At 44.3% G+C, this 9,533-nt stretch overlaps 1 pseudogene; it reads left to right on the top strand.

Annotated features, from left to right (window-relative positions):
• The first annotated feature begins 1,863 nt into the window (after positions 1 to 1,863).
• Positions 1,864 to 9,294, top strand: LOC109069262 (annotated as a pseudogene).
• The last annotated feature ends 239 nt before the right edge of the window (positions 9,295 to 9,533 follow it).

Here is a 9,533-nt window from a genome sequence, read left to right as displayed (position 1 = left end):
GTTTTTCTACATCTTGATGTTACTGTCCTGATAATATCTCATCTTTTCCATGGTACTTTATGAGTATGATTTTACTAAATAATGGTTACTAGGGTGCTCTTGAATCATATGTAATTTTTTCAAAAACTGTTTTATGGTGTTCTAGAAAGATGTTTTGTCCACTGAACAATCGGTAGCCTATGTTGTTAAACAACAGTACAATCCATTGTACTATCCTTCACAGTCTTGTTTTCGTTCCTATCAAATATGACTAACTATTGGCCTTACTAAAGTCTTGTTGGACCAAGCTGAGAGCCCAGCCCAGCTATTTATTTCCCCACCCATTTTTGTCAGCTGATGTCTTCTCGTCAATCATGTCTTGAGGATGTACATGCCAAAGTTTAATTCAGTTCGTTCAATAGTTTTTCCTAAAAACGTCAAGATGCTTTCCATTCTAGACATGAAAACCTGCTGAAAATATTTGAGCAGTTTTCAGTTCTGAATGATAGTTTTTGAGGCCTCATGCATGTCCAGGGAAGCTGTCCATGTAGTTGACAAGGAGACAGCCATCTTGTGCCAGAGCATCACATGGTTAGATCATAGTCACTGTTGCCATGGAGAAAGATCACAGCTTCACAGAGGAGAGTCAGAGTGCGTTCTGATTGGCTGCTTTTATTTACTTGAACTCTTTCGCTCAGTTACAGCACTGAACAGCCACAGGTTTGCAGGGGGTGCCCTTGCTCTGACATTGCAACTCTCTGACACCACAGTGCCCTCTGTCTGTGCTCTGTGGGAGTGCGATGGAATGCTTGGATTGGATGGAATGGACCTGTTTATGCATCAACAAGTTTTATGATCCTTTACAGATTAGCCAGCCTGCTCATGAAATGTCCATGTTGACATCCTTCATTCAAGGACAGGAAACTTCAGTCTAGTGCAGTTAGAACAGTGTTACAGCTTCATTACTCATTACATTTTAAATGAATTGAAACTCGGATTCAGATAAGCTGTCATCCTATATGAGGTTACTGTGGTGATGATTTCCATCCAATCAGAGTTTGCTGACTTGGCAGTGCTGGTTTTCTGTGATTGGTCAGAGGCAAGGTCAGCGTCCCAGAGCAGAGAGATATAACAGACTGTCAGATCCTCACACCAGTGTCCAACATACTGCCTGCTATTAATAAACCACTGACTGCAGAGTGAAAACTGAGACCTGCTAGACCATGGGCTGTCTGACCTTTTTTACACTTGCACATGCATGTACACTTCCAAGTACTTTTATGAGATAAACTTTTATAGGTACACAGATATAACCTTGGTTTAGAGCCCTTCCTGGATATTTGCTTCATTTGAAATTTGACCTTTGATTGTACAATAAATATAAATCTTTCTGTCATATATAGTTATAAATATATAGTGGGCTTGAAACTTTTACTTGAGTCTGACATCCTTTTTATTTATCTTTATTGGGCCTCCAATTTCTCACTGGTTTCCTTAAGATCTCTCTTGATAATGGAGGATCAACTTCTGGCCCTCTCCATGTAACATTTCCACTCTCTTTTCCATTGATCTCTACCCACCATCTTGGACTCACAAATGCACATATAGAGGCTGAGGGATAATTGCATGAGTTTCCAGACCATTAGTACCTTCCCATTACAGTCCTTTCTGTTGGCTCCCAATGGGATGAACAGGGGTTCCTCTACACTAATTTCTAGAATATTATTCACAAGCTACTCATCCATCAAACAAGTTGGAGGCATCCGCAAATGTCCCTTCCAAGAAATTGTTCCACAATCATTAACCCTGTAGTGCCCAGGTATTTTTCAGAGAGCAGAATCATTTGTGATGCTCGCTGTGACAGCTGGTTTGTAAATGCACAAAATGCAGTTTTTAAAGCACACTCTTTTGTCTATTTTCAGACACATGAAGATCCACGAGAAGGACTCTGTCAGCTCCATCCCCAACAGTCCGACTCTGTCTCCCACCTAAGCGACGACGTCATTCTGCAGCCAAACGCAAACTAAGCCACGATGAAGACAGTGAGAAGACAGAGGAGACCGCCAGCAAAAAGGTAAGTGTAGCTCCATCATCTTACCTGCGCCCCACGATGGTGCTCTCAGATTGGGCTACAAATAGCTGATGGTGGCCTGTGTTTTGCAGGTCAAGGAGGATAGCTTGGTAGATGAGCAAGAGTTTGATCAAAAGGACAGGAAGAAGTCTTGACCTGTCCTATCTGCTTCAAGACCCTCACCTGCCAGAAACGACTTTGATACCCACATGGAGACCCATCCTGACACTACACTGAGGTACAAACCCATACATCAGTAGATTCAATTCATTGAAAAGTGCTTCCAAAAACAATGTGATTATATAACACCAACACAAACACAAGAGAGGCATGAGTTTAATTCAGGACTGACAGGCTTAGTAACAAAATACTGTTTAGGGTTTGATAATGGAACAGTTCTGGCCCTTCCTACACTCAGTTTTCCGTTCAGTATATTATAGCTGTCCATTAAGGCCAGAACGGAATGTTGTCCCTTTGTTCGAGGTGAGAGTTGTATTGCAGGGGGACGCCAGTAGCTGGGGCTTTAGGCTGGATCCCTGCAGTTGCCGGGAGATATAGTGGCATGCTTTGTGCTGGAACACTCATAATTTACACAATCTGAATTCAGACGGGGCTTGCTTACAGACTATGCAAAGGGATTTTGTTTCAGTGAGATTTGCCTTTTATATCGTGGTGCATGTTTAAAAACACATTTGTTTATCTTGTTGAATAGTTCGACCTTGAGTTTGGAACTTTAATTGTTTTGCTTACTGAAATGTTATTCTGAAAACATTATTGGCTGAGAATGAGCATACCTACATGACTGTCATCCTGTTGACGTGTCCCCCTCCCACTCGTGAGAGGCCTAAGAGGTCCTTTCCCTTCTCCCCCGCATGTGGCCCCCAGGCTTAGGGAAAGGGAGTGGCACGGGGGAAACAGGAGGAGACTTCAGGAAGATGCATTCTGCAGGTCATCTCTGTAGTAGTGTGCGCATGCATGCATGCATGTGTGTAAGGTTGCAGCTGTATCTCTGGAGATGTCAGATTGCAGAATATTCCTCCAAACTCACCCAACCAATGGGTATCTCCTCTAGTTAATGGATTGCTGTACGGCATGGCTGTGGGAGAAGGAAGTTGGCAGGGCCTGTCTGATTGTGCTTCAGAGCAGCGTTATTGTTGTATGGAAGTACTGCAAATTTAGCACTAATCCTGTGTAATCACTAAGAGTGCTAGTTAAGAGGATCTAGACTGCTGTGAATTGGGTTCCACTCTGAAGAGTTCTAAATGCAGCAAAGTAACTACACTCACATACAAACAGACCCAAGAATGCTTTTCAAGATACAGACGAGTTATCTGTCTGACCCAAACAGCCCTTCCAAGTAAGACAGACACTCCCATACATGCATGCTATAATAAAACGAACAGTTCTGACTCTGAAATCTGATTGGATGAACCACGTTTGAAGCCACTGCAGAACAGCCAATAGAAACAACAGCATCCTGGACAGGGAATGGTTAGTGCTTAGTGTAATAATAGGTAACAGTGCTTGAACTCTTTGTAACAGGCAAGCTAAATTTTGCTTCTCATGGCTTTCTCACGCAAAACTGACAATTTATTAAACCATTCTCAAGCATTGGTCCTTTAACCTGTTATCACTTTAAGGTATTATGCTTCTCAGGTGGATGCGCTGCTATTCTCTGCCTTACGTTGCAATGTGTATGTCTACTGAGGAAAAAAAGCAGCTTACAGTCCCTATGGACACGTCGTCACCATGATCAGGAGCAGGGCATGTGACAAGACAAGTGCACAGTGTCACAGACATTAGCCAGCTGTCTTATGCAGCACCTTACAAACACAGAAAGAGTGCCATTGTAGGCAAGGGTGTGGTTAGCATCGACTTTCCAGCTCATAGTTAATTCACTTAGGAAATCCCAGCTCTATGTTTCTACAGCACACTGTAGACTGGCCTCTGTATTTTATTATAGATTTTGGGCAATGAATAAATATATAATTTATATTTATTTAATATATGGGTGTGTGATTGTCTGTGTGTGTATGAATTTAGTATGGATATATGCTTATATAAAACATTGATCCTTTGATATCAGCACCTCACATTAGTATTCTTATTCCTAGATGTGATTTTATGCTGCATCTCGTTCCGGACACACCGAGGTTTGTTCCGCCACAATGCAGCTACCCATAAGCAGCTACCCACAGACCCCAACGGACGACCCTTTATTCAGAACAACCCATCCATCCCTCTTGGCTTTAATGATCTGGCTTTCATTGACTTTTCATGCCTGAAGTTCCCTCAGATTGCACAGGTAACAGCCACGTTCGATTTTTTTGTGGTTGATCTGCACAGTATGTAAAATTCCTTTATCTTGTCTGTAATATCTGAGAGTTTTGTTAAGTCTCGATTTTATTTGAACCCACAGATTTGGTGTGAAACCAACCTTCGGCGATGTACTGGCAAATTCCATCGTTTTGTATGTGACACATGTGATAAAGCATTTCCTCTTAGCTCAGCTCTGGACTTGCACAAAAACCTCACATGAGACTTCACATGAGACTTCCAGTGGCTCCAATGAGACAACTTCACCCTTAATTATGAAAGATGTGCTTCCCACTCCTGAGAAAAACAGCTTCATGGACTCCCTGGGCTTGCAGCACATCTCTCAGGTTAAGCCTGCCCCCTCAGAAGACGATGTCCAGCAGGCCAAGCTAGATAGCATTCGGGTTATCCATGTGGACCAGAATCAGTCCACTGTACCTCAGGAGGATGGCCTTAGTGGAGAGGTTAACCTGTCTCTTGTAGACCCAACAACTCTTCATGGTCTGTCCCATCAAGAAGCTCTCAATCTGCTGTCCCTTTCAGCCCTTCCAGACTGGTTTTCTGGTGCAACCAGATGGTGGTATGGTAGTGAAGCCTGTTTGTGGTGAAAACCAGCATGGAACTTGCTGATATACAGCAAATAATCAAAGTAGCTTCTGCTGCTCCTAACCAGATCACTCTCCCACCCTTATCCAAGGCGCCTTGTAGTGCTGTGCAGTCGGGATACAAGCAGATGCCTCCACTCAAGCCAAAGCCATTGGTGGCTCCCAGAACCAGCATGGTAGCTTCAACTCCACCACCCCTATTGAACACCCAGCAAGCTTCCTTGGGCTGTATCAGCCCTAGCCTCCCACCCCCTGTCAGCCATCCTCTCAAGACAGTTTGGGACCTTTCCCCATCTTCCTCATCTAATTCTGCCAACAGCCAGGCTTCTGCAGAGAGGATACAATGGAGGCCGAGTGCATGGGAGACGCCCATACCCCAATGGACATGGATGAAAGGCATATCAAACAGGAGAATGGCAAGGTAGAAGAGACCACTGGAAAGAAGAGAACATCTCAAAAAGGCTTGTTTTCAGGTGTGCTGCAGGCACATATGCAATATCATTTGGGCATCCCACACCACCAATGCAATAACTGCGACTACATTGCCCCAGATAAGGCAACGCTGATCCGTCATTTCAGAACACACAGTGGTGAGCGTCCCTATGTCTGCCGGCTCTGTCATTACCCATTTACTGTCAAGGCTAACTGTGAGCGCCACCTTCGCAAAAAGCACATGAAAAACAATCGCAAGGAGATTGAGAAAAACATTAAGTATGTTACCTCGTCCACAACGACAGCAGATGTAATGGAGCAGGCTGCAACTAGTGAAACTACCTGCCACTTCTGTGGGGAGGACCTAAAGACCTTCCGGGCCCTGCAGATTCACTTGCGCACACACAATGGCTGCCAGCGAAAGCCATTTGAGTGCAAGCGTTGTGGAGCAGCTTTCCTTGCTAAGCGTAATTGTATCCATCATCTTCTGAAACAACATCCAGAAGTCCAAGAGCAGGATATTGAAGAGCACATAATCACTCTTCTAGCTGCATCAACCCCAAATAGCCCAAACCCCTCTCCTCTCAATGGGGTTTCTCCTAGCACTGTTGTGCAGCCTATCAAAGTTGAGGACCTTAGCTTTTTACAGCGTCGATATGGATCAACCTCTGGACTTCTCTAACAAAAGTTGTGGGGGCAGCAGTGCTGGAAGTGTGAGTGGATCTCCTGGGATCAAAATCGAATCTGTCTCTTACGACTCTAACATGGAACCCATTGACCTCTCTTTTCCTAAGAATCCTGTAAAGAAGCTTAAACAAGACATTGAGGCCACATTGCCAAGAGAGGTTAAGAAAGAACAGTCATCCATTAGCATACTTGCACAGGCTCTTCAGGCAGAGAAGTCCATTGACGAGAAGTCCCAAACCCTTGGATGCTACCAGGTCCCTGTTGCTTTTGTCCTCTCTTACTGGTAGCACTAATGCTGCAGGAAGGCTCTTGCGTTTAAAGCCACTGCTTCCTAAACCTTCCTCTGCTGCTGTGAAGGAGCTTCCACCACTAGCATCTATTGCTCAGATCATTTCCTCTGTTTCGAGTGCCCCTGACCTTCTTAAACGGGACAACACTAATAATCTTCAGGCTGATTCTGATACAAATGGCAAGCAAGAATCACCAGATATTTTGACACAAGAGTTTTCTCTAGAGAGCTCAAAGAAGAGGTCTAGGAAAAGGCCTTCCAACAGAACAGCAAAAGAGAAACCTGTGATGAATGCCACAGACCCCAAGTATTGATTTGGAGTCTAGTGGGGAGTTTGCTAGTGTTGAGAGGATGTTGGCAACCACTGATGCCAACAAGTTCAGCGCCTATCTTCAGACCAACACAATTGAGTTGGCAAGAAAAGGAGGGCGGCATACAGGTGCTAGTGACGTGAAAGAGGTAAAAGATGAGGAAACACTTGCCGGCCCAACAGACAGTTCAATCCCAACAGTCCAAAGGAAAAAAGAATGCATACTCAAATTCTGTGCAAAAGATGACTTGCCCCTTTTGTCCCAGAGTTTTCCCTTGGGCCAGCTCGCTTCAGCGCCACATGTTAACACACACAGGTCAGTCTTGTATGTAAAGTTTCACAGGATTTACAGTGTTGATGTACAACTTCTGTTTTACCCCTCATATATGTGTGATTTATTTTCTTGATATTATTTTGTATTCCTTAAAAAGGTCAGAAGCCATATCCTTGTCCCCAGTGTGATGCCTTCTTCTCAACCAAGTCCAACTGTGAGCGACATCTTTTACGCAAGCATGGCGTTTCCAACAGAGTGCTTAGACGCAATGGTGCAATACCCAAGTCTAAGGAAGCAGAGGAAGGCTCACCAGAGAGTGCAGGTATCAAAATAATATATAATAGAACCTTTGAATTGCTTATGTACTTTAGACAAAGTGATTTTTTTTTATCCGTTGATAGAAGTTAAAACTGCACTTTTTACCTGAAGTGTAATGGGTCAATGTATATTTCAGAGAGTGCATCTGAGACTGAGCTTCTTTTGAGTGAGGCAATGGATCTCACAAGATCAGACCCAGAGAAGCCTGTAGCATCTGACGCTGAGAAACCTTCACCAGCTAAGCCGACTGAGGCCGCCATGGTTGAGCCTCTTCCTCACAAAGAAGACGAGGACCCAACAGCCCTCGAATCTTTGAAGCACAATGACCCAGAAAAAGAGGATGGCGATTCCCATAGCAATAAGACTCTTGACTTGACCTTTGTTTCCAAGTCTAAGGACCTCAAGATCCCTGAAAAAGACCAGCCACAGTACTCTCCTGCAGCAGATGGTGACATGTCTGACAAAGCAACACCTCAGGAGGAGTCCAAATTGACCTGCAAGAGTTGCAAGAAGAGCTTCCGCTATGCTGCTACCTTGACCAGACATGAGAAAGTTCACCAGCTGGATGTAGCATCAGACTCAACAAATGGACCTGAACAAAGCCACATGAAATCAGACGATCAGATTGTGCCTTGTGAAAATAAGAAAGAGGTTACAGAGGAAGAGGTGGAGAGTATAAGAAAGGGCACAGCAGAGAATGAGGGAATGGGAAGTGTGGTGGAGAGTGGGTCCGAGGAGGATAAAGAGGAGAGGAGTGATGAAGAGGGAGCTGCAACTGAACCAAAGAGTGCTGAGGGAGAGACTGAAGAACCTGGCAGCAAGCCGGACAAGAGGAAAAAGGTGTGCAGTATATGCAACAAACGTTTCTGGAGCCTTCAGGACCTCACCAGACACATGCGCTCTCACACAGGTATTGGCAATACTAAAAACGTACTAGATTGGTATAGATCGTTCATCAAAACAGAGCTCTTTTTTCTTAATAAAATGAAGCTGAATGTTTTTAATGGCTTGTTTCTAATAGGTGAGAGGCCTTACAAGTGCCAGACATGTGAGCGCACTTTCACCCTCAAGCACAGTTTGGTCCGACATCAGCGAATCCACCAGAAACTACGTGGAGCGGATAGCGATGGTTCGACTTGTGGGGTCCCAGGTGGACCAGACGAGGACGGCTTCAGTGGGCGTTCGGCTAGCGAAAGCGAGTGCACACCCACCAGCACCAATCCACCCTCTGAGAACGAAAGCGAATCAACGGACACTGTGAAGGGGGAGCCAACCTCACAGGAGAAAGAGGAGGATTGTGGACCCTCTGCGGAAACTGAAGAGTTTAAACTAACCTCCAAGACAGAACCTGCATCAGCAACGGAGACAGCCAAAGACCCACCAGAGGAACAAGCATCGGATTCACCCAGCACATCTGACTCGGAGCCGTCGGAGGGATTCATCCAAGGTTTACTGGAGATCCACACCAAGCCCACTACTGAGCACATTTTGCCCACCCCCGAGCCGCCACTGCTTGGCGTGGAGTGAAGAGTGACTCTTTCCTAGTTTATCTTACCTTGTGGTGAAACGTGCTGCAACAAGAAGCAGTGCCATATAACAAAAGTACATTGCAATGAGAAAAAAGAAGCAATGCCTGTTTCCAAGTGCCTTTCTACTTTTTTGCTATATCTTTATCAGCATTTTTCATGATTTAAAGTTGATTTTTATAGTATTTTACAATGATCATTATGATTTTTTTGTGTGTAATCCTGAGAGAACTACTTTAAGCAATATATGAACAAATTTGTGTATCATATTGAAGAGTTCAGCGACAGTGCAATCTGTCTTATGAAAAGCAAGTTTATACCCTTATCAAACGACGGCTGAGATTAACAAGAGGACATGTTTCTACTGAAAGGCTTGTACTCAAGTGCATAACTGGAATACGCAAAGACGACTTGTTCACCATAGGGCTTCTTCGTTGCTGTTTGTCCTCTTTAACTTGCCAGTAGTTTCCCCTTTTAACGAGAGAGAGGTTTCCAGAGTAATTGTTTCATCACAGAGCTCTGTTGTTCTTGGTGCTGTGTCGACTAATGATGTTTTGGGGAAAGAGCCGAGGGTCATCCTCGGAAAGAAGCTCAGAAGCTGTCACGTTAAGTATATGGGCAATGTTTGCTCAAAACAGGTGATGAATGTCCAGCTGTGCTGATTGTGTCAATGTCTTGAGTTAGCATTAACGTTCCATTTTTTGGCACAAAAAGATGGTTTTTAAT

This window comes from Cyprinus carpio, chromosome A14 (genome assembly GCF_018340385.1).
Source record: "Cyprinus carpio isolate SPL01 chromosome A14, ASM1834038v1, whole genome shotgun sequence".
Taxonomy (NCBI): Eukaryota; Metazoa; Chordata; class Actinopteri; order Cypriniformes; family Cyprinidae; genus Cyprinus; species Cyprinus carpio.
The sequence above is the reverse complement of the archived record's forward strand: the minus strand, read 5'-3'. Positions and strand labels throughout refer to the sequence as shown.